At 43.1% G+C, this 22,850-nt stretch overlaps 1 protein-coding gene across 14 annotated transcripts in view; it reads right to left on the reverse strand.

Annotated features, from left to right (window-relative positions):
• The window catches only part of POU2AF2 (POU class 2 homeobox associating factor 2), a 497,177-nt gene that overhangs the window by 172,398 nt on the left and 301,929 nt on the right, over nucleotides 1-22,850 (reverse strand). Inside the window, exon 7 of one of the 14 annotated variants that reach the window (XR_010407111.1) lies at nucleotides 1,002-3,586. The exons of the other annotated variants lie outside the window; for them this stretch is intronic. The gene's annotated coding sequence lies outside the window, so the exon portion shown is untranslated. Of the gene's footprint in view, nucleotides 1-1,001; nucleotides 3,587-22,850 lie in introns of those variants that run through there. 14 annotated transcript variants of the gene reach the window in all.

Genomic DNA, 22,850 nt, shown 5'->3' on the forward strand with positions numbered 1-22,850 from the left:
TTTATGCTTGCTATATCTTTTGGTGGAGTATCATATTTATTATTATGTAGTATCCTTCTTTATTTAGACTAAATTATATTTTGTTAATTAAAGTTGTTAATTTTGTTAATTTTATCGAATTATACTTTAAATTCTATTTTATCTGATATTTAATATCACTATACCAGATCTTTTTGGTTAGTTTTGCCTTTTTACCATTTGTCTTTTCAGTCTTTCTGTGTAAAATTTTCTTTAGTTGATTCTTTAGTAAATAGCAAAGAACTTTATCTTGATTTTGTCTCTAATATAAAGACCTCTGTCTTAAAGCAGACTTCAGAACAAGGAAAATCATCAGGGAGAAAGAGGGGCACTACATAATGACAAAGGGGTAAATTCTCCAAGAACACATTATAGTCCTTAGTGTATATGCACTTAACAACAGGACATCAAAATATGTGAGGTAAAAACTGATAAACCTACAAGGAGAAATAGACAAATGTATAGTTAGACACCAATTCCACTCTATCAGTAATTGACAGATACAGCAGTCAAAAGTCAGTAAGGATATAGTTGAACAGTGGTACCAATCGACTGAATCTAATTAACATTTATAGATTATTTCATTCAACAGCAGAATTCGAATTCTTAAGTTTACATGAAACATTCATCAAGATAGGCCAAATTTCAAGCTATAAAAACACACCTTAACAAATTTAAAAGAATAGAATAACAGAAAGAGAGCTGGTAAGCCCTCAAATACGGACATTAAGCAACACCCAGTTAAATAATACATGGGTCAAAGAAAGAAGTTTTGGAGAAATTAGAAAATATTTTTAATTCAATGAAAATATGACATCAAAATTTGTAGGATTCAGCAAAGGCAGTACTTAGAGGGAAATTTATAGCACTGAATACATATGTTAGAAAAGAAGAAAGATCTAAAATCAATTATCTAAGATTCCATTTTAGGAAACTAGAAAAAAGAATTAATTAAATAAAAAGTAGGCAGAAAGAAAAGAAAAAGAAATAATAAAAATCAGCAGAAATCAATAAAACAGAGAACAGAAAAACAATAAAATTAATGAAACCAAAGACTACTTCTTTGAAAAGATCAATGAAATTGATAAGCTTCTAGCCAAGCTAAGAAAAGACAAGATGCAAATTACTAATATCAGAAATGGAAGAGGGGCCATCACTCTTGATCCCATGGACATTAAAAGGATAATAATGGAATATAATGAACAATTCTTTGCCTGCAAATTGAATAATTTAGATGAAATGGACCAATTATTTGATAGAATCTCTGCATTTTAGTGAATTTATTTATTCATAGTACTGTGATTATTTATATCTTTGAATTGTTTCTGCATTCTTTGTGTTTCCTATCTATCAAAATTTTTCCTTTTCTTTTTCTTTCCCATCTTCTATTGAATTAGTCTAGTTTTTTTTTTTTTCTTTTTAATATGCTTCTCCCTCTAACTCCCCCCACCAAATTTGGGAGGCTATACATTCTGTTTCTAGGGTTTAAATGGTTTACCCTTAAAAAGACTAGCAGAGACTGCTAGTTTTCTTTTATTGTCCATTCCCCCCTTCCGTTTGCTAACAGGCTGATTTTACTGGAGATGTAGCTGCCTAGAATAAAGAGCACACTTTCCAACTTCCTTTGTAGCCACACATAGCTACAAGTGGATCTAGCATCGTGGAGGTCACAAGGACATTAACAACAGCAATTCAGGTGGAATAGTGGAGGTGAAAACCTGGTCTGCCTGAGGTCCAGAGAAAGTGAGAGACAAACAATTAGAGCAGAACATCAGAGGCATCTTCCCAGGGAGTTGTTGTTTTTTAATTTATTGAGGTGAAATTCACATAACATAAAATTAACCATTTTAGAGTGAACAATCCAGTGGTACTTGGTACATTCACAATATTGTGCAAACACCTCTAGCTAGTTCTAAAATATTTCTAACACCTCAGAATACAATCATGTACCATTAAACACTTCTCCCCATTCCCCACTCTCTCCTGCCCTGCGGCAACCACAATTCTGCCTCTATCTCTATGGAGTTATTTCTTCCAGATATTTCATATAAATGGAATTGAGGAGTTTACTTTCTGTAAAGGGTACACAGAAATGAGACAATAGCACAGAAGGACAGAGGGACCGCATAACTAAAAGTCAAGCCTCTGCTCTTTCCATTCTCTGGTTTAAAGCTGAAGTCTCTGCACTTCTCAGACTGGTTTGCAAGAATCTCTCTCCTCTGGCCACATGAAATGTCACCTACACAGCATTCCCAGACCTCTCCTCATGGCTGCTTCCAAGGTGGATGGGGTGGCAGTAAGGGAAGTGGTCTCTGTTTTCTCTGGATCCCAGCAGTCCTCATCTAGGCTGTTAGACTTGCAATGTCTTTAAAGACTCTTTTAACTGCCGTTTATCATCCAGAAATAGACGGGGACATATCAGTGGAGAGGTAAATGCTGCTAAGCCTAGTGCACTCCTCTTGTCTCAATGACACAATAAGAGAGCCATCAAGGTGGGTTCATAGGGGATACTGGGAATCCTCACCTGGAGGAACTGAGATCCTCTAAGACCATGCCTTGGTTTAGTTTCTTCATGGACAAGCAATGCTGCCGAATTAATTATAGCCACTCCTTACTGGGTATATTTTTCTAGCTAGTACTACGCTGAGTGCTCTCTATGCTTATTCTCACATATCTTCACAACCACTTTGTTGTGCTATTACTTAGGTGCTATTCTTAATTTTTGCTAGTACTCTCATTTTACAGATGAGGAAACTGAGGCTCATAGCGGGTAAGTGACTAGTTCAAGACAGTGCAGCTGGAATAGGTGGGGCACACGTTCATTTGACTTGAAAGCGTGGTTTAGCAATGCGTTGGGTTGTCTGAGTTTTAGCTGAACTTTAAAGGCTTCTATAAGATGATGGCACGGCAGTGGCCTCAGGAAAGCTTGGCAAGAGAACCCTGCAAATTCCCTTGGAGGAAGCCGCTCATAGTTTGTATTCTCCTATTCAAAGCAACTTGAGTGACTCAAAATTTCCTTGCATTTTATGCATGTTGCTTTGCAGTTAGAATTGGTTGGCTGTGACTCTTGACACAGAGCCAGTGATTTTCTTATTTTTCTCATGTTTGCATTCAGCCATTTGAAGGTTGCATTCTGTCCCTGCTTGCTCCCAAGATCTGGTTTGGCGGCCATGGCCCATCCATTGCTTTGACTTACTATTTCTTTACTTGACATTTCATCAGCCTCATTTCTCACTTCCCACCTTTGGGATATATGTGCAAGTGCAGCTTTTCACACCCTTATTCACACTTGCTCTCTCTCCCCCTTATTTCTTAAGGCTCCCAGCTCAGATGTCATGGTGGGCCCAGGAGACCCTCTCTGGCTTGGGCCCCTCAGTCTGAGACTGTGCTCTGCAGCCTGTGGTGCATCTGGCCACAGGCCTCTGTCTTCCTGAAGGCCATTTCCAAGGAGGCTGGGGATATCACGGCACAACTTACCTTTTATGGGTATCAGGGACAAACTCAGGAATTTCAAGCAGTGTTGTTTGCGGTATTGGTAGTGAAGGAGGTACTGTCCTGTTTTGGCAAACTTAAAGGTAGGAACAAAACAGATGGTAGATTCTCAATCACAAAAAAACGTGTTATAAAGAACAGGGGAAGAGCACTAGGATTTAAAACGTGTGCCTTTAACATACTATAGTTATATAAGATATTACCACTGGAGGAAGCTGGGAGAAGGGTATATGTGAGATCACTGTACTATCTTTGCAATGTTTTTTGAGTCAAACTATTTCAATATAGATGACAGTAATAATAGTAATAATAACAATGATTTTGAAACCCATGTCTATGTCTGTATCTCAATTCCTATTTATACCTATACCAATTCTACTACAGATCTTACTAGTTATTTACAAACAGGAATTGGGAGCAGCCAATCTGGTTACGCCACTAAGTACTCTGTGGCTTTGAGTTGTGCACACGTCACATTCTCTATTTTTAAAAAAATACATTTTAAGCAGCATTTTCAGATATAATTCACATGTCATACAACTCCCCCATTTTAAGTGTACTATTCAGTGACTTGTAGCATATTCACAGCATTGTACAACCATCACCCCCAAAAGAAACCCCATATCCATTAGCAATCACTCTCTCTTCTTCCTCTTCTACATATGTCATATTACTGGAATCATAAAATATGTGATCTTTTGTGAGTGGCTACTTTGACTTTGCACACTGTTTCCAAGGTTCATTCACGGAACACCCACATCCATAGTGTCAGTATTTCAGTCCTTTTTATTACTGAATAATATTTCATTGTATGGATAGAACTCATTTTCTATATCCATTCATTAGTTGATAGACATTTAGGTTGTTTCCACTTTTGGCTATTATGAAAAATGCTTCTATGAATCTTCATGCCCAAGTTCTTATGTGGCGTAGGTTTTCATTTCTCTTGGGTGAAATGCCTAGGAGTGGAATTGTTGGTCATATGGTAACTCTGTGCTTAGCATTTTGAAGAATGGACAAACTGTTTTGGAAATAGACTGTAGCAGTTGACATTTCCAGCAGCAGTGTGTAAGAGGACTGAGTTCTCAACATCCTCACTGATATGTGTTACTGTCTTTCTCACTGTAGCCATCCTAAGGGGAATGAAGCGGTACCTTACTATGCATTTTATTTGCACTTCCCTGATGACTAACGGCGGGGAGCATCTTGTGCTTACTGGCCATTCAAATACTTCGCTTGAAATAATGTCTATTCTGATCCTTTGCCCACTTTTAAATTAGGTCATTTATCTTTTTATCACTGAGTTGCAAGAGTTCCTTATGTATTCTGAATACAGGTCTCTTATCAGATATATCATTTACAAATGTTTTCTTCTGTTCTGTGAGTTTTCTTTGCCGTCTCTTGAAGTCTCAAAATCGTCATGGATATATCCCAAAATATGGTGACAGAAACTCGGCCCCAAGATTTTTTGCAGGTACTATGGGCAGAGGCTGAAACATTTCAGTTGAAAGCTGCAAGAAGTCGAGTGTCTTGCTAAAGGTTAGACTCCGTACTTCTCAGGGAAGCCTATTCCTTTGCTCAGGCAGAATCAACAGAACAGGCCCTTTAGCTGCACAAATATAAACCCAGTCCTGACTCACTGTACTGACTTGACAGTTTTCTTAATGCTGAGGCTTTAAACAGAGAAGCTGGGTTCTTTTAGTTAATGTAAACTCCTCTGTATGTTTTAGTCAGAGCAATGCCTTTGCAGATTTCCTTTTGTTTATTTGGCGGTGGGGTGGGCGGGGAGAAATGTTTTTTGGCGCGGTGTGTACGGTGCTGTGCCCCGGCTCTTTCTGACAGAGATGGATGGTGTTTGTGTGTTTATCCTCGAGCTGTGCCTGAGAGATGAGTGCAGAGAGAGGAAGCCATAGGGGCTGTTTTCACAAGAGGCCTTCTGCTCTTCGGGGCTCACCCACAGTGGCTTTGGGGTTCGGGTGCCGAAGGGCAGCCCCGCAATGGACGGGGGTGAGTCTCCCTTCTCTGTAGCCTGGGCAGCCGCGGCACTGAGAGCACAGCTGAGACACCTTTGGAACGGACCCTGGTGTCCCCTTCCATACAGGCACTGTCAGTGCTCGTTGCAGGCGGTCTCTTCCCAGCAGTCAGATCAGCAGCGCAGGAGAGGACAGAGCAGGAGAGCAAGGGAAAGGGCAGAGCAGATGGCACGTAGTGACTGAAGACACAAAGTTGTGATGTGTCCCGGGAACCAGCAGGGCTCACTTGGCAGGGGAGGAGTTGCAACTTTTAACAGTCAGGCTGGGCCGCTGTAACTCATGCCTTCTAAGCTCACGTGACTGTAACTGTATCCACAGTTCACTTTTTGACAAGCGGGTTGGGTCAGAAGTCACAGACCGGCAGCCTGGGGGCCAACTATGGTCACTCTGTGGACATGTTTGGTTGGATCAACACAACTTTTAATTGGATTTGACTTTAAATGGCAATGGAGCACCCACGTTCTCTCCTCAGTTTGCCACAGACCCCACCACTCTCTATTACTCATACTGGCCTGATTCACATAGTCATGTTACCTATCTAGCCTCTATGGATATTTGAATTACCAAGCCCTTGATTAGAGACTCTCAAATCACCTGTTTCTGAAATCCTGTGATTCAAAGTGATCTTAGCAAGAGGGCTTTGAATATCCCAGTCCACAGACTCAAACAGCAGTTCCCTTATACAGGGTAGGGACACTCACTGTGGTCAGTGGTCAGCTGTGATCACGGGAGGTCAATGCTGCTTTACCACATTTTTCTGCCATTTTTATAATGAACTGATGGACTGACAGGTGAGAAACTGCTAGGAGAAAGCCAAGAAATATATCCCTTTTTTAAAAAAAATATATATATATTTTTCTTTATTTGACAGAGAGAGACACAGCGAGAGAGAGAACACAAGCAGGGGGAGTGGGAGAGGAAGAAGCAGGCTTCCTGCCGAGCAGGGAGCCCGATGCCTTTAGAAGACTGGTATACCAAGCAAGGGTCAGCCCACTCCCTAACATCCAAACCACCCCACTACCAAATTAAAATTAAAATTAAATAAAATTAAATAAAATTTAAATTAAAAAACAGTTTTCAATTTACACTATAGATTTTAACCCATGTCAGCTTGCTCCTCCTTCAGAGAAGCTTCTCTTTGCCAGCCTCATCTCTAACAAATGTGTCCTTGGCGATTGATTGTATTTCAAACATCAGGAATAGGCGGCAAAGGCATTTCTGGGGTTAAAGATGTTTTCCAAATCTCTTGGAATTTCACCGCACAGAAACTGTCTATTCTGTTTATCAGAAGGCCAACCCTGAGAGTTAAGGGGACATCATTTAAAGAGCAAATTACTTATTTTTCTAGAAAAGTTATTTCTGCTCTTCTAAAGACCATATTATCAAATTACAGGTGAGTTCTATTCTATATATTTTGAAATAATCTCATGTAGTCATCTCATAAGATTATACCTCCTATGAGATCATAGGACAGACAATACTATTCTGATTTTGCACAGAACAGAGATGAAGCACACAGAAATTAAGAGCCTGCTCAAAGACACGGCTAGTTAAGTGACTGAAACATAAAACTTCCTGAGTTCTCACACATAATACATTCAAATGGAATTTTTTAGGAAAACTGAATTTACCCTAAATTCTTCCTCATAAACAATATTTATACAAGACTCCTAATTCCTAGTTTTATGTTTTTCCCCCTACTTATTTGTCTTTGTGATTTGGAATCTGCAGACTGGGGCAGAAACTGTGATAAAGAGAAAGCGGGACGGGACTGACTATACCCAAGCTCAGTTCAGTGTGCAATTTATGACAAATTACCGAAGGGATGTTCTCAGAGGAAAGGTTAAGTGTGGTGGTGTTGAGAACTACTGGCATATAAAAAACGTAATAAAATCAGTGTAGCATAGAAAGAGAAGACAGTCTACCATGAACTTGATCTAATAGAATCAAATCAAATAATATCCAAGCAGGATATAAGAACTGCAATCTCTGATCAAGATATTCCCATGCAGATAAAATGTGGCTCAGGGGGCTGACCATGGTTTGCATTAGCAATGCTACATGCCCAGGGAAAAAAAAGGGATTTAAGGAGTGCTTTGGCTGAAAGCGTGTGAAGTTCAAAGCCAAGAGTAAGAAAGCAATTAGAAACAGACATCTCTTGTTTTACCACAGCTTGACCAAAGAAAAGTGAATGGTTTACATAAGCAACAGGGCTCTTCGAAAGAAAGACATACAGCTTATGAAAGAATGTTTAGGGGAAATTCAATTTTCCTAGGAAAAAGAGAATGCAGTATTCGAATGAGCCTGGTAGGTGAGCATCATGGAGGAATTACAGAACTCAAAGATTTGTACATCCCATGGGGGTTTGTCCCTCCTGCAAATGTCTACCTGAGAGAATGGGCATGAAGAAGTAGGTCTGTGGACTTGAGCTTGTGGTGCTGTTGTGAAGGTCAGTCATTAATTTTAAATAATCCCCTGCGTAGGATCAACAACTTGGGTTCTGTGGAAATATTGACTGTTTACAATCATGAGAGAGTGAATTCTAAGAAATTGTGCAACAGTAAATTGTCAGTCATGGACAATTACTAAGATCTGTAATTAAGGGATAAAGCTCTCATTCAGAAGAAACAAATGGCTGGGAGAATAAACAGAATTCTCGTTAGTGACTTTTCTAATTTCTTTTCTTCTGCAGCAGCTCATCAGTTGAAAATCACAGTGTTAGGTCTTCTGTATGTGGAAGGTGGTGTTGGGGAGCTTCTTCTGGACCAATGCTCTGATCGTTGGTCACTCATTCAGTCCTCGGTTTTCTCCTGCACTTTTTAATGGACTTTCCCCTTTAGACATGTTGGTAGGACTGGCAGGACGAGCCTGCTGAAGGTCTGTCCCCTTGAGAGGGGGAACTCACTCTAAGGAAGGGAGCACTGAGCAGCAAGGGTATAGCTAAGGGACATGCTGGGTAGGTGCAGAAGGGAAAGTGCGATTCTAAATTCAAGTGCTTATCAACCATTTGTCCAGTGATCCACCAACTATGGGAATCATATCTGAGTGTTAGGTTTAGGGGGCAACAATCACAAATAAATAAAAATGAAAAGGATTGGTTTTCTAGAATTTCCATGAGCTACTGAGAGCCCGCGGCGTCAGCAGAACAGTGCTGGCAGAAATAGGAAATGGCACTCTTGTTGGTGTGAGTTGGGGAATGTTGGAGAGTGGACGGTTAGCAGATGCAGGGCGGACATTGATGAGAATCAGCTCCCTCTGCTGGCATCAGCAGGAGCATCTTCCATGGTCAAGGACGGAGTGCCAGGGCCTTTGGCACAGAGGCCCTCCTGCACAGTTGGTGGCCATGGCCGAAGCCCTGATTGGGCTCGCTGAAGCCATAAGCACAGCTGCCCCTTTCCCACTGGCAGCAACCGAAGTCATTGCTACGTGGCCCAGAGCAGGAGAGAAAAGTGGGGAAGGTCAGGGGCAGGCATGTGCCCGCCAAAGCACTAGCTGTGCCTTCCCAGAGCTATGTGGGAAGAATTTCGAGGGTCTTGGCTTTCTTGAAGACTGGGTATGAGCACATCCTAAGAAATTCTGTTCTGCTGCTGCAATCTCTTTGTAGCCAGTGGTAGGTGCGGGCTGGGGGAATACAGAGATGATACAACAGAGAGAAGGATAGCCTGTGTCCTGTGAGTTACATGCCTGATTTTAGGGACAGGACTGATGAATAGGTGCTACCCCTTGGCTGGATCCTGCCCTTAAAATGGTTTGGTTTTGCTTGAGGTATTTACTTTTCAAATCAATTGGTAAGGGGAAGGGCCGGATGGAGGGAGAAGTCTCTCTCAGATTCAGGTGATGAATAATTCCTCTCCCCCCTTTTTCTTTTTCAGAGAGGGAAAGAGAGAGAGGGAGGGGAGGGGCAGAGGGAGAGAGAATCTTAAGCAGGTTCCATGCTCAGTATGGAGCCCGATGTGGTGCTCAATCTCACAACCCTGAGATCGTGATGTGAGCTGAAATCAAGAGTCGGGAGCTTAACAAACTGAGCCACCCAGGCGCCCCAGTAAATTCTTCCTTCTTGACTGCAGGGAGGAGGCTCTAAAGCAGAGAAAAGAAGTCTACAAGATGCGGGATATGCAGTAATTCCAAACTTTGGTAGTGCACAAGGAAAGAGCTGGTGTTGCAAATGGAATAAGAAAACAAAGTCACATAGGAGCACATTTGTTTTAGGTTCATAGAGATGGTGGAAAGGAGAAGAGGAGGGTGCAATCAGACGGGGGTGGGGCGCATTTGGATTTAGGAATAAGTAGTCATGATGAGAGGCAGATCAAGTGGAGAGTCAGAGAAAGGTTTGGGGAGTAAACACAATGGCACAGGTAATACACAGTTTTTGTAAATTCGAATCAAGAGGAAAGAGCACCTTAGTCTTGTAAAAAAAAAAAAAAAAGCTGACTCCAGCTGGCCAAATAAGAAATAATTGAGGTATAAATGGAAATATATAAGGATATGAGAGGGGCTAGAGGAAGAAGTAGCTATTGGCTTCAATGAGATGTAGGAGTAGGGGGAAGGGGGGGAGTCACTGCAGGATCGTGCTGAGAGCAGAGGTCCTGTCTCAATCATCTTGGGGTCTAGCTCAATCTCTACCCAGTCAACTACCAAGTAGTTGGCACTTGATGAATACTGTTAAGCTGAATGTTGTTTCTAAGGTTATATGCTTGGAAATAGCATCACCAAATGGTGTTTGCATATTTCTTGTTCTTCCTCCTTTCTCTGAGTCAGTATTTTAAAAACTTGTTTTTGCTTCCAAAGCATATTTTTCTCATTATAACAAGATCAGATAAACATTTTGATTCCCCATGCTTCTCTGGTTTTTAAAAAGTATAGGCCAAGGCAGTTCAGCTTTCTAGTTAAACAGGTATTCCAGACTATGTGGACCTTAATGCATAAATTGGGCCATTGACTAAAGCAAACTTCTCTTTTTGATTTTTCACTTAAAGTTGGGGGTTGGTGGTGCTTGTGAAAATGGGTTGATGCATCAGGAGAAATGAACTCCATGAATCAACTAAGTTCTTCAGCATTGGCCCTTCTGGTTGTTACCTGATTTCAAACTTACATAGCCTAATAATTGTAAACAGCTGTGCTGAACTGGCTTAAGCACAGTGAAGGACTACTATGCACAGGGTCATGGCAAACATCATTTTCTGAGTTCTCTGTATCCTGACATGGGGCCTGTGTAAGAAAATGACTAGTTTTCAGGGGTTAGCAAACCATCCATGTCCATAAGAGCCACACGGGATATCAGGCCATCACACAGGAAGGAGTAATACCACGAGAAAGCCTTTGGAGCAGAACTTGAGTTCAAGTTCCGGTTGTGCCAGAACTTGAGAATGTCACTTAACTTTCCTAAGCGTCAATTTCCTCATCTGCCAAGAATTTCTTGAGTTCCCTGTACCCATTGTGTAGAATCCCAGCTTCTCAAGATCATCAGGGTCCGTGTTCTTCTCACCTATACTCTTTTCTTTGCTCACTGACCCACCAGTGTGAAGAATCCAAAGAGAGCAGATAGGAATCTTAACTTGGGACCTTTAAAAGTCTCTTAGCGGAAGTGTTCCTTCCCACCGCCCATGCCAACAACCAGGACATCTATTCTGGCAGAATCTAAGTGTGTGTGAATAGAAAGCCAAAATGCCCTAAGTGGGTCCCTGGGAGTGATGGTGAGAGGAACCAATCTTATATTCACCCCTTGATCCCAGGATGTGTGCATTGTGCATTCCACAGTCAGGTACCCAAGCACCATGTATCAGCTGGTGGTTCAATACATATACTTCATCTTGGAGGACAGCATTCAAACACCGTGGACAGTTGTCCTAGAGCCAGTGCCTTAGCTAACTCTTTAATAGGCCATTCCATCATTCTAGGTCAGCTGAGTCCAGGTGAGGGGGGTCTGCAATAAAACCAGATCATGGGATCATGTGCCCACTGTTAGACCTTCTTGGCTAAAAATTTGGTCCATGGTCTGAAGCGATATTGCACAAGATCCCATGCTGGTAAATCAGGCCTTAAGCCATTGAGTGTGGTGCTGGCAGAGGTACTAAGGGCAGGCAGTGTGAACCCATAGCCAGAGCAGCATGATCAGTTCCATAAGGATGAATGACCACTCCCTGCAGGTTAAAATGCTATGATATAATCCACCTGTCTCCAGTGGCTGGTTTCATCATGGGATGATTCCGTGTTGAGGGTTTAGTATAATCTCTACTACTGGCAGTTTGGGCACTCAGCTGTGACAGTAGCTAGATCAGCCTTGGTAAGAAGGAGTCTGTGCTGTCAGGCATAGCCTCCATCCATCACTGCCCCTTTTGCAAGCACTGCGATGGCTGACATCCATGGGACAAGCTGTCTTGGCCGACCGTCCAATTGGTTGTTGAGTGTCTCCTCTCTGGTGGGCATTAATTTGAGACAACCAAGGTCTACATGCTTTGTACTCACTTCTAGTGATCCAGTCACAGGTTTCTTCCCCAGAATTCCTTATCTCCCATCTTTCAAGCTTGCTCCTACCGGATGCTAATCAACCAAAGTCATTTACCATGTATATCCCAACCTCAGGCCACTTCTCCCTCCATACAAAGTGAATGAGCAACTGTATTGCTTGTATCTCTACCCATTGATAGGATTTCCCTTTGCTACTTGTCTGTTAGAGTCACCTCTGAGAGTAGCTAAAATGCAACAGTAGTCTTCTTTCAGCTAACACCAACATAATAAGCCTACTTATGTGCAAATCAGCCCCAATATTTTTCCTCCTTGAACAGTTGGTCATAGGGAACCCCTGTGAGGACACAGTTACAAGTTACACAGAGGCAGGTGTATGGGAATAGGGGCCTACTTGCTCGAGACACTTCTTGTGCTCTTTAAACCTGCCCAGGCCCAATCCTGAGTTTACCATTTCCATTGTGTGATATATTACTGGTGTGTTCACTCAGCCTTATGGTAGATCTCATAATCCGAGATCATGATGAGTCGTTCCAGATACACTAGGGCTCTGTGGCCTGACAGAATTAGCTAACTCTCTGACACAAAAGGATGATTCTGCTCCACAACGGTGGGGTTCTGTGATTCTCCTGCTGGAGTGTGTCAGAGGCTCCAAAGGCACCCTATGCACCATGGTATCTTTAGCCTTGTCAGATCTGCTGGCTCATAGGCTCAGGTCATAAGTATGCAACTCAACAAATTTGCACAAGAAAATATCTCCTGAAGCCACCACCCAGATCAAGGAATAAGATGTCATTAGCTGGCCCTAAATTTTAAGAGAATTTGCCAGGTAGTTTTTATAGTAAGAAATACAATACAAAAGAAATTGTATGCTAAAGGAAGCACAGAAACTATTTTTGTATGGCTGTTTTCTACATTGACTCTGAATAAACCCCGAGAGTGTCATATTGCATTCTGCAGCGATTTTATGGTAAGCAAATAAATATAGCACAGTCCCTGACTTTATGGAGCTGTTGTCTAATAGGGAAGATAAGCACTGATCATTAGTCATTATGCAAATGAATACTAAATTATTTCTTCTCCCTCAGGTTCCTAGCTTTCTGTCCATTTGTCTCATCTTCTCAGCCCAATTACTTAGGGTTATGACCCCAGACTTGTTCCATACCTCTGGTTCCTATGGTCTTTGCATCCAGCCTTGATCATGGTATTTGGGCTCTGGCTGACCTTCCACCTCTGGTCCCTAGGACCTTCTAAAGTCTTGGGAAGAAACCAGCTGCTCCAACTCAGCCCGTGGCGGAGACCAATCCCTACTCCACTAGGCTCCTGGTGGTGGAAAGGAAGCAGCAGGGACGGCACAGTCCCTGCTCTGATGCAGGAGTGACCTCACTGCTAGTGGCTGAAGATGAGCTGAGTTTCCAGCATTTATAGCTCAGCGGAACAGCTTCGGCAGTGTCCTTTTCCAGTTGGCCCTGTCTGGTGCTTTGGGGCAGTCCTCCCGGAAGCCCAGTCTTATGGCTATTTCTCCAGCCTCTTGCTTAATTCTGTGGATTACCTAAAATCTCAAATTAATCCCTCTTCTGCTTAAAATGGAGCCTGTCATTTGCAAGTAGGAACACAGAACCATATGCACAGTGGGGCCTGTTGGTAAGGCAGAATCACAGAATGTCAGAGTTGGAAGGAAGCCTCAGACATTAGACTAACTGCCCCACACCCAACTAGTGTTCCTGATCCATTCTAGCTCCTACAATTCAGAGGGATTTCTGAAACACTGAAATCAAATTATGTAACTCACTTGTTTTATATGCTGTTTAAAATCCTAGAATAAAATCCAAACTCCTTAACACATCTATAAGACCTCGTATGCCATAGGCCCTGCCCTACTTCTTTTGACTTTATTTCCTACCAGTCTTGCCACTGTGCCCATGGGGGTCATCCTTCTTGGCCTTCAGACATGCCAAACACAGACCTGCCTTATAAAACCTTTGTCCTTGCTGTTCCTCATATCATTAACACTCATCCCCAAATCATTGCATGGCTGACTTCTCTTCACTCAAATTTCGGCTCTTTGGAGTGACTTTCCTAACCATCCCATCTTAAGAAGTGCCCCTATGGCTTGCTAGCCAATCACTCTTTCATTTTCTTGCTATTTCTATACTTACTGGTTTTCACCTGGGTATAGTCTGTCTCTATGAGAGCAGTGCCCTTGGCCATCTTGTTTACCGCTGTATTCCTGGTGTCGAGGATAGAGCCTGGCATGTAGTAAGTGCCCAGATAACAATTATGGGATGTATGAATAAGTGGTTCTGGAAATAGCTGTGGAGGGCTGGAGATGTGAGTCAGGTAGAGTGTATAGAAGGGACGAGAAAGGGAACCACTTGGGTGGGAGGACAACAGCACCACTGCACACAGTCACATGCGCACGAAGACGACCGAGCTAAAGAGGCACGTCCACATTGCAGAGAGCACAGTTTGTATATAGGTGTGTTGTTCTAACAAAATTAGTATGTTCTGAACAATCTTCTATCTGATGGAGGGAAATTCTCTTGAGGAACAGATACTTGTTTCTAATTTGCACAGAGACACCATATGGGCTTGCAGTGACCCTGACAGGAAAGGAGGTATGGAAGGCTAAGAAGTGCTTGGCATACTTGAGCCACAAGGGCAGGGCTGGTCTGGTGCAGCTGAGGGATGCCTGTCTTGAAGGCCACGCAAAGGAGGCCTACCTTTGTGTGTTAGTAGATGAGGAGCCATTGCAGATCTTGATCCCAGTGGGTTCAAGAGTTCTGCTACCCTCCACAGGTGCCTGAGAAGGAGTCCAGGAGGTTTTAAAGGAGCAAAAGGCCTTTGGAGGCATCCCCATAGCCATAAACTTGTGCTTTTTTCCATGGTCCTGCTGGGCAGAAAAGGATGGGCAATAACATTGCCCAGTGCCTGACACATGGTAGACAATCAAGAAATACTTGCAAAATGAAAGTATGAGGCAAAAGCCTACAGAAGTCATGGCATGGAAAACCCCTCCCAAGATCTGGTTGGCTACGGATGACTGCGTCAGCGTAGTTGTGGGGGCAGACTGGTAGAAGAAGGTACAGAGAGGATACGTGTGTCCCTGGGAGAACTGTGACTTCTGCCATCTCCTTAGTGAACACATGGGCCCAGAAGACAGAGTTCAATTTGCAATCAGTCTCCACGAGGCCTGGTAGGCGTCTCTTTTCTTCGTATCTCTAGTTTGTCCAGATGAAATCTCCTGAGGTGGGCATAGCTCACAGGGAGAGAGCAAGCCAAGAATCACTGGTGAAAATGCCTCTGGGTAGAATCAACTCCCTGTCTTCATTTTTTCTCTGTTTCTTGGCAGGTTTTTACGAACACAAACCATGTATTTTTATAACTGTTCTTCATTAAAATCATTGAGGGCTGAAAACAAGAGAGGAGGCTAGAGCTGACATTACTGCTGAGGGATCGCACGTCTTTGCCAGAAGGTCCAGGACAGAGACTGAGGCTTGGTCAGGCCAGCGGGGCAAGGGATGCGGGTTTCCCTCCCAACTCCCTCTCCTTCTTTCCTCCTCTCCCTCCTTCCTCTTCTCTGTCCTTTCACCCTCTCTCCTTCCTTCCCTCCTTCCTTTTATCTGTCCCCTTTCCTCTCCTTCAGCCACTTCAAGGTCTTCCTAAACACCACCAATGTTACAGATATCACACCAATGCTGAAGACAAAGAAATTCATGAGAAATTCCATCCTTTAGGAGTATACACTTTAGCCTTTCCATGCATTTTGAGGGATTTGGCTCAAACTCAGATTTAGCAGTGAAACCACGTGTGTTGAGTTTCAAGGCTGTCGGAGCTCAAACATTGCCGGGCTCCTGTTTGGCCTCCTCAGAGGTGAGAAATAAGGTGAGTCAGGAGAGATGGAGCATGACCTGCTGCTCTGCATCTTGCTAGAATTCATAAGGACAGGCTGACAAATATGACTCATGGAGTCTCTGCCATGGGTGTATGTTTTAGTCAGAATCACTGGCTGTTCATCAGAGATTATGAGTATCTATGAAAAGGAGGTGCAGCTTACAATCACCAGGAATGTTATCTTGCCCCTTTAGCTTCCTTCAAGAAGAAGGTGGTAACAGACAATTCAACACGTGTGTGAAATGAACAGGATTTTTAGACACAAGTTATCAGGTAGAGGCTTCTCTAATTTTCAAAGCTATTTTATATTATTCTGAGATGTTAATAAAAACCACTAAGGTCACTGTGATAATTTCTTTGTGAAAAATAGCTCAGAATTTCTATGTCTTTGCTGATAAAGACAATAGAAAAGCAAACAGTTAAATTCAGAAGTTGAGGACAGCAGAGCAAGGTTCTACTGACAGACTAGTCACTACTAAGTTGAGTGACTTTTTTTTTTTTAAAGATTTTATTCATTTATTTGAGAGAGCGAGAGCACGAGTGGGAGGGGGAGAGGGAAAAGCAGGCTCCCTGCTTGATCCCAGGACTGGGGGATCATGACCCAAGCCGAAGGCAGAGCCTTAACCAACTGAGCCACCAGGCGCCCCAAAGTTGAGTGACTTTGAGCAATTAGTAAACTAATCTATCTGAGTCTTGGCCTTCTTACTATTAAGTGGGTTCCATAACATTACCTACCTCACTCACTTCACAAGAGGGTTATGAGGATTCACTGAAACAGGAACATAAACATCACTTGAACAATGAAAATTCCTGCTCAACTAGATGTGGGCATGATAACCTGAGTGTCTCAGAATCGTGATGCAGGAAGATGCTGTGACACTTAGCTCAGGGACCAATGACTCTCCTGAGATTAGCCTCAGATTCTTCCTCATTTTCTTTGTGTTTTCTGCCATTATGTTGAATTTTCTTCCTCTTTCATGGCTTTCACCCAAGCTTGGCCCTTTAAATGAGAGTTCCCAATGTTTCTTTCCATAGCAATCTGACCTATACTAACCAAGGAGGCAGGAGCCCTGTGGCTGTTGGCATCAGCCTCTCCAGGCTTCCAAGACGCCTAATTCAAATGCTCTCTGGCCACACTGGGCCATCTTCCAAAGCCTGGCACGTGAGCCCTCCTGCTCTCTCTCCTTCATTGTCCCTCCAAGTCGTCATTCCTGCCACAAGCACAGTCCTTCCTTCCCAAGTGACTACCTTCTTTTCAGTGGCTTTCTAAGCAAATTCCTCTGAAGTGTCTCCTGGTTAGGACTTGACAAAGTTTTCACAGCCAATTCATAAGCCCCATGAGAAAGCTAATCAGTCTCTCGTTTTAGTCATCTGGCTTTGAATCACTCATCTTACTCAATAGTTTTAGCTCTCTTATGTTTCCAAAAATTAAACCCCTAAACCTCAACATGAATTTGCCATCATTTTTAAGGATGAAAAAATTATGCCACAGATATTAAAGGTCATTCCCAAAGAGGAGTCATTTGAGTGTTTTGAATTATTTATCACTGAATTGTGCCTTAGCCTCTGGAAGTTTCCCTTTTAAAGGGCAACCCTTCTTTGGATTCAGGCATTTTAATGTATTTGAATTTAAAAAAATAACCTATGTAATAATCAGGACTGTGGTCATCCTACAGCTAGTTGCCCATCTAAGGACCCTGGATTTATAACCTATCTGTTTCCAAAAGAATGTAGTATGGCTTACAGTAAGCATGTCTATCATAAAGCTTTTAAAATAGGAAATTCAAAACCATGAACAAGTTGGGGGGATAAAATATTCATGAAACAGTTACTAGTTTTGAACATTAAATTGAATTTCTCATGAGCCAAGGAGGAAAACCATTTCAAAAGACTAGCACTCAGTCCTTCTATCATTAAAAAGGGAATATTTCCCTGAGAGAAGCAGGACAAGGCAGCTAACATCTGTTAGGCACCCACTCCATAAATGCCAAGAACTTTCGTGTACGTCACCTTTGTCCCCCCGACCAGGCTGCAGGACATCGGACGATTTACCTCCTATCTAGGGCAGGTTGTCCCTTATCTGTGAACAAGGGTGATGATAACCCCCGATTCATCAGTTTGCTGTGAGAATTCAGGGAGATACTTGTCAGGCTCTGGCAGAGTATCTTGCACATGGAAAACATCTAATAAATAGCACCTGTAATTCCTGTAACACCCTCCAGGCAGGTGAGACTAACATCCACTTAAGAAATAAAGCTGCATCATTGGTCAGAGTGTCACTAGTATATGCAAAAGCAAGTGTTCGGGTCCAGGTCTCTTTACTCAAAAAATCTATGGCCTTTCTACTGTGCCTGTCAAAAAGGAATTTGTTAAATGAAGCATTTTTTTTTAAAGAATTCTGAAGGACATAATGAACAGTATAGGAAGCAGACTTTCTAGGGCAATTTCTTAGACTCTCAATAAGAGCCTTGAGATTAACATTAGACCATAACTCAGAGAAATCGTTTCTGTAAGGGGCCAGGCTACAAAGCCCAGGTCTCTAAGGAGCTAAATTATTGTAGAGAATGAGCCCCTCTATCTACTCCTACACACCTAACCCTGGCTGGTCACAGAGGTGTTTTATAATATCAGTGATCACTTAATAGGCCTGATCATGGCAGCGTTTCTTAGTGGAAACAGCTCTGGCCCTCAGTCACCTCCTCCCCTCGGACTGCTCCTGGATGAGGTTCAGAGTTTTCTCCACTCTACAGCAGCCCATCCCCAGGCTGCCTCTCTGTTTTGCTTCTAGTTTTCACATCCTTGGCAACAGGCTCCTGCTAGGCATTCTGGGCCCCCAGCCTGCCAGCGTTCTAGGACATGTTTCTGGCAGGCCCCAGGAGAGAAACGGTATTATCGTCTGGCCTGTCTCCTTGACCAATTTCCTCTGCTGGAGCTGGCACGTGGCCAGCTATGAATCAGAGACCACTACCCCCCAGCTCCACCCCTGCCCTGGCTCCCCAGGCCTTACCTTCTCAAGCTCATAGAAGGAGAACACTAATGAACCTAGGTGCCAATCTAACTCCTGCTCACTTCTGACCTTCATCAGCTTCTGTGTTTCTGATCAGAACATCTCTTGGTTGGACAACTGGATCTATTTGCCCTAATCAAGATCTCTCATTTCCTATTGAATTATGATGGTTGATTAAAGTAACTATAATTGATTGAGCACAGAAGTTTAAGCCACTATTGATTACACAGGCTATTTTGTTTGATCCTCACTATAAAACCTAGGAAGTACGTAAATCAGAGCTCAGGGAAGAGAAATAACTTGCCAAAGGTCACAACGCTTGTGAATGAAAAGAGGGAGGGCCAGAAACCCACGTCTGACTGACCCGAAAGCTTTACTGCCTCCCTCTGATTAGGTCTGTGGCTCTCTGGGCAGAAGCTTAGAAGATCTCATTGTCTTCCTGGCCCTTAGATTTAGAAAAGACTATGTCCCAGGAAACAACTAATAAAGAGTCTCCCAGTCTCTGGGTGTCTTACCACAACAACTAGTCTTATCCACTGTCCGCATGTGAGCACAAATCTATTTCTTCTTCAATAGCAATACATGATGGAAATGGGCCCCGAAACCTGGCGCAGTCTCCTGTCCCATCTGCCAACACAAGCCAAGTCCACTGGCCATTTTCAGCACGGAGGCACGGGGACTTCTAACTCACTGTGTATTGAGCAGTGGTGCTGGAATCTTTTTTTTTTTTAATCAAGGCAACTGTGGGGAGTTGAAGTCTGAACTTCAGGGGATGAAAAGATAAAATGCAATTTCCAGCTCAAAATTATATTTCCTCAGCAGGACGGATTTTCACTGCTGGCAGGTTTTGTCTCGTCAGACACGGGGGCTGGCAGCTCTACTCGGAGCCCGTCCTAGGGCAACGCTGCAGAGAAGCTGCCTTGCCACTTTTGTTTCTCGGTTTCTCATCCACTCTTGCCTCTCTCGGCTCTCCTCCAGGGACCCTCAGCTCTCACGCCCGGCAGCACTGCGTGGGGCAAAGAGCATGACTCTGGAGTGGCAGAACCCGGTTTGGATCCCAGCCCTGGTGATTACTACCTGCCAATTACTGGCTACCAACTAGACCTTCGTTTTCTCCTTCATAAAGCGGGCGCCGTCAGCACCTAACATGGCAGCGCTCAGAACCTCAGAGGAAAGAATGCAAAGGAAGTGCGTTGCCAACTGTAAGAACGGCACAAATGTTGACTGCGTTTTTCAAAATTTTTGATTATCTCAAGCTTCCCTCCCTCCCCCCGCCCCCCCATCTACCAAGGCTTGCTCTGCTTTCATATAACATTCAAAATATTCCCCCCATTCCATCCCTTAGTAAAGTTTACAGTCCTTCAGGTCACTGGAACTGGCGACAGACTAGAGGAAGAACGAGACATCCGGCCACCCCCTGTCCCTCCACACAGGGCCGGAGGGGTCAGAACCACTGACGGAACCACCCAGGAAGCAGCGCAGCCCTTGGGCAGTTGAGCGAGAAATGCTGCAGTGGTAGGAACACCACACTTCACAGGTGGAGGAGCCGTGTTGGCTCTTTATCTTGTCGCTGCGAACCGCAAGCCTGCCATCTGTAGCTGTCTGACTTTAGCTTCGGGATCACCGATGGCCAGAGGCCAGCCAAGGCCTCAGGACATGGCCATGTCCCAGTGAAACTGCCCTTGTGGATGCCCCTCACCTTTCAAAGGCTGAGGGCACTTATAAATCCTCCATCTTCAAACAGTCTTAGCAGCCAGAGGGGCAAAGAGAGGGAGGAAGGAAACGCTCCAGCCCCGCTATTTGGGTGGGGAAACCCTGGGAAGAGATTTCTAGTCGATGTAAGTATTTTAAATGCTCTGGAAAGTACTGCAGAGAAGAGAGCTGTTCATCTTCAACGCAGTAGTTTCCGAACGTATCTGACAATAAGACCCTTCCCTTGATGAGTTGCCCCACGTAAAATCTAACAGCATTCCACAAACACACCCTAGGAAACAACAGTACAGTGAAAAGAGCTCTAGGTCAACAACACAGATCTCGTGATTTGGAGTAAGACCTCGTAATTTAACGATTCCTATGTACCAGGCACTGTCTCAAGTGCTTCATACGTTAACTCACTTAACCCATACAACAACCTCATGAAGTACTATCCTCTCATTTTTATAGATGCAGACGCTCAGGCGCATAAATGTTATACGATTTGCCCAAGGGAAGATGGTCACTAAGTAGCAAAACTAGGAACCGAATTCAAGCAGTTTGGCTCCAATCTCGTCCTTAACCAACACTTAGCAAATATCCTTGTCTATGAAAGAAAATAATTAACAACACTACCTTATAGAGTTTTTCGTGGTTCAAATGAAGTAACATAGGTACTTCAATCCTTCACTTACTTGAATTATCTATAAGACGGAGAATGCAGATAACACCCAACTTAAAGGTTTTGTGTGGATCAAATGGTAGCTCATACATGTGAGTTCTGTAAACCTAAACTCTCTTTATTTAGGGGGAAAAGGGGATCTCTTGGCCCATCAATCAATGATAGATGAAAAAATACATATCGGTCCCTACGTTTTCTGGTTAGTTGTACATTGGGTGTAGCATGCTTGGATTTAAAAGCTCTGGTATAGGCAGAACCTTATTCTAAAATTTCTTGTGAAGGATATAGAGGAGATTCTCCTCCTGGAAAAAAAAAGAAACTGCTAAACAAGGGGTATTACTTTTTATTTTTTCTTCATGGAAGATACTGTGCTTGGAAAGAAATTCTAAGGACAGGGATCACGGGTTAGTCAGTAAAATAAACTGTGGGCCTGTTTGTCCCTTTCTTTCAGCTTCCGTTGAGGAGCAGCGTCAGGGGAGAGAGGACAGCTCGCCCCCATACCCGTATGGGGATCTAAGGAGCCCTTATTCCACTCAGCACGCTATTTCATGCTTTGAGCAGCGTTCACCCACCATCACACTTACTGAATCATTTGTGAATTATTTGTTCGCTTTCCTGCCTTTCCTGCCAGCCTTAGAATGGCTTGCAGAGAGGGAATATGATTTATTCTCCTCTCTGCCCTGGAGCCTAGCACAGTTTGGTTCAGGATGAAGGTACATTCAGATTGGTCTCTTGCTCTTTTAATGGCAACCTCGGGTATTTAATCCTGATGCTATATATGAATTTATTTCCCATGTTATTTCACAAAGAAAAAAAAATCAAGGTGCTAATTTTTATAACTTCGTTAAGTGTAAAACATCTTCCTCACTCCTTCCCTTTGTCTGTGTGGCCTCCTCTGACCTTCCCCAGTCAGTGTCTCGAAAAATCCCTGTTGCTGTCAAATGAATCTGTTGAGATGAAAATGAATGTTGTCAATGTTCCCCTGGGAGCAAAAAAGATGCTAGCATGACCTACTAGTAGAAACATACATAAAAACACTGTTTTCCACGGAACAATAAACTTCCTCCCACTCTATTCCTTTTTTTTTTTAAGTAGTTACTTAAATTATAAAAATGACACTTGCACATACTTGGTACTTTTTTTAAGTGCAAAGGGCTATCCACTGAAAAGCGAGTCTTTCTCCCGTCCTGTGTCCCCAGCCCACCCGCCATAGATCAACACTAGCAACAGTTTCTTGTGTAATCTCCCAGAGACTTCTGTGCATGTGCAAGCATTTAAATATAGTGGTATCTTAGACATCCCTTTTCATTGTACACAACTGCTTTCATGTTATACATGCTGTTCTGCATCTCTTTTTCTTAAATGTAACAATCAATCTAGGTAGGAGATACTTGCTTATCAGCACCTTATTCTTTTAACAGCCATATGAAACATTTCTGCCTGTGTTTATCAGACTTTAGCCGATGTCCTTTTAATGCACATCTAGGCTGTTTGCAAAGGTATGCTATTAAAAAGAGCACTGCGGGCGCCTGGGTGGCTCAGTTGGTTAAACGACTGCCTTCGGCTC

The sequence above is a fragment of the Mirounga angustirostris genome, unplaced genomic scaffold (assembly GCF_029215605.1).
Source record: "Mirounga angustirostris isolate CCGP_5_RB_7025 unplaced genomic scaffold, mMirAng1.0.hap1 SCAF_13, whole genome shotgun sequence".
Lineage (NCBI taxonomy): Eukaryota > Metazoa > Chordata > Mammalia > Carnivora > Phocidae > Mirounga > Mirounga angustirostris.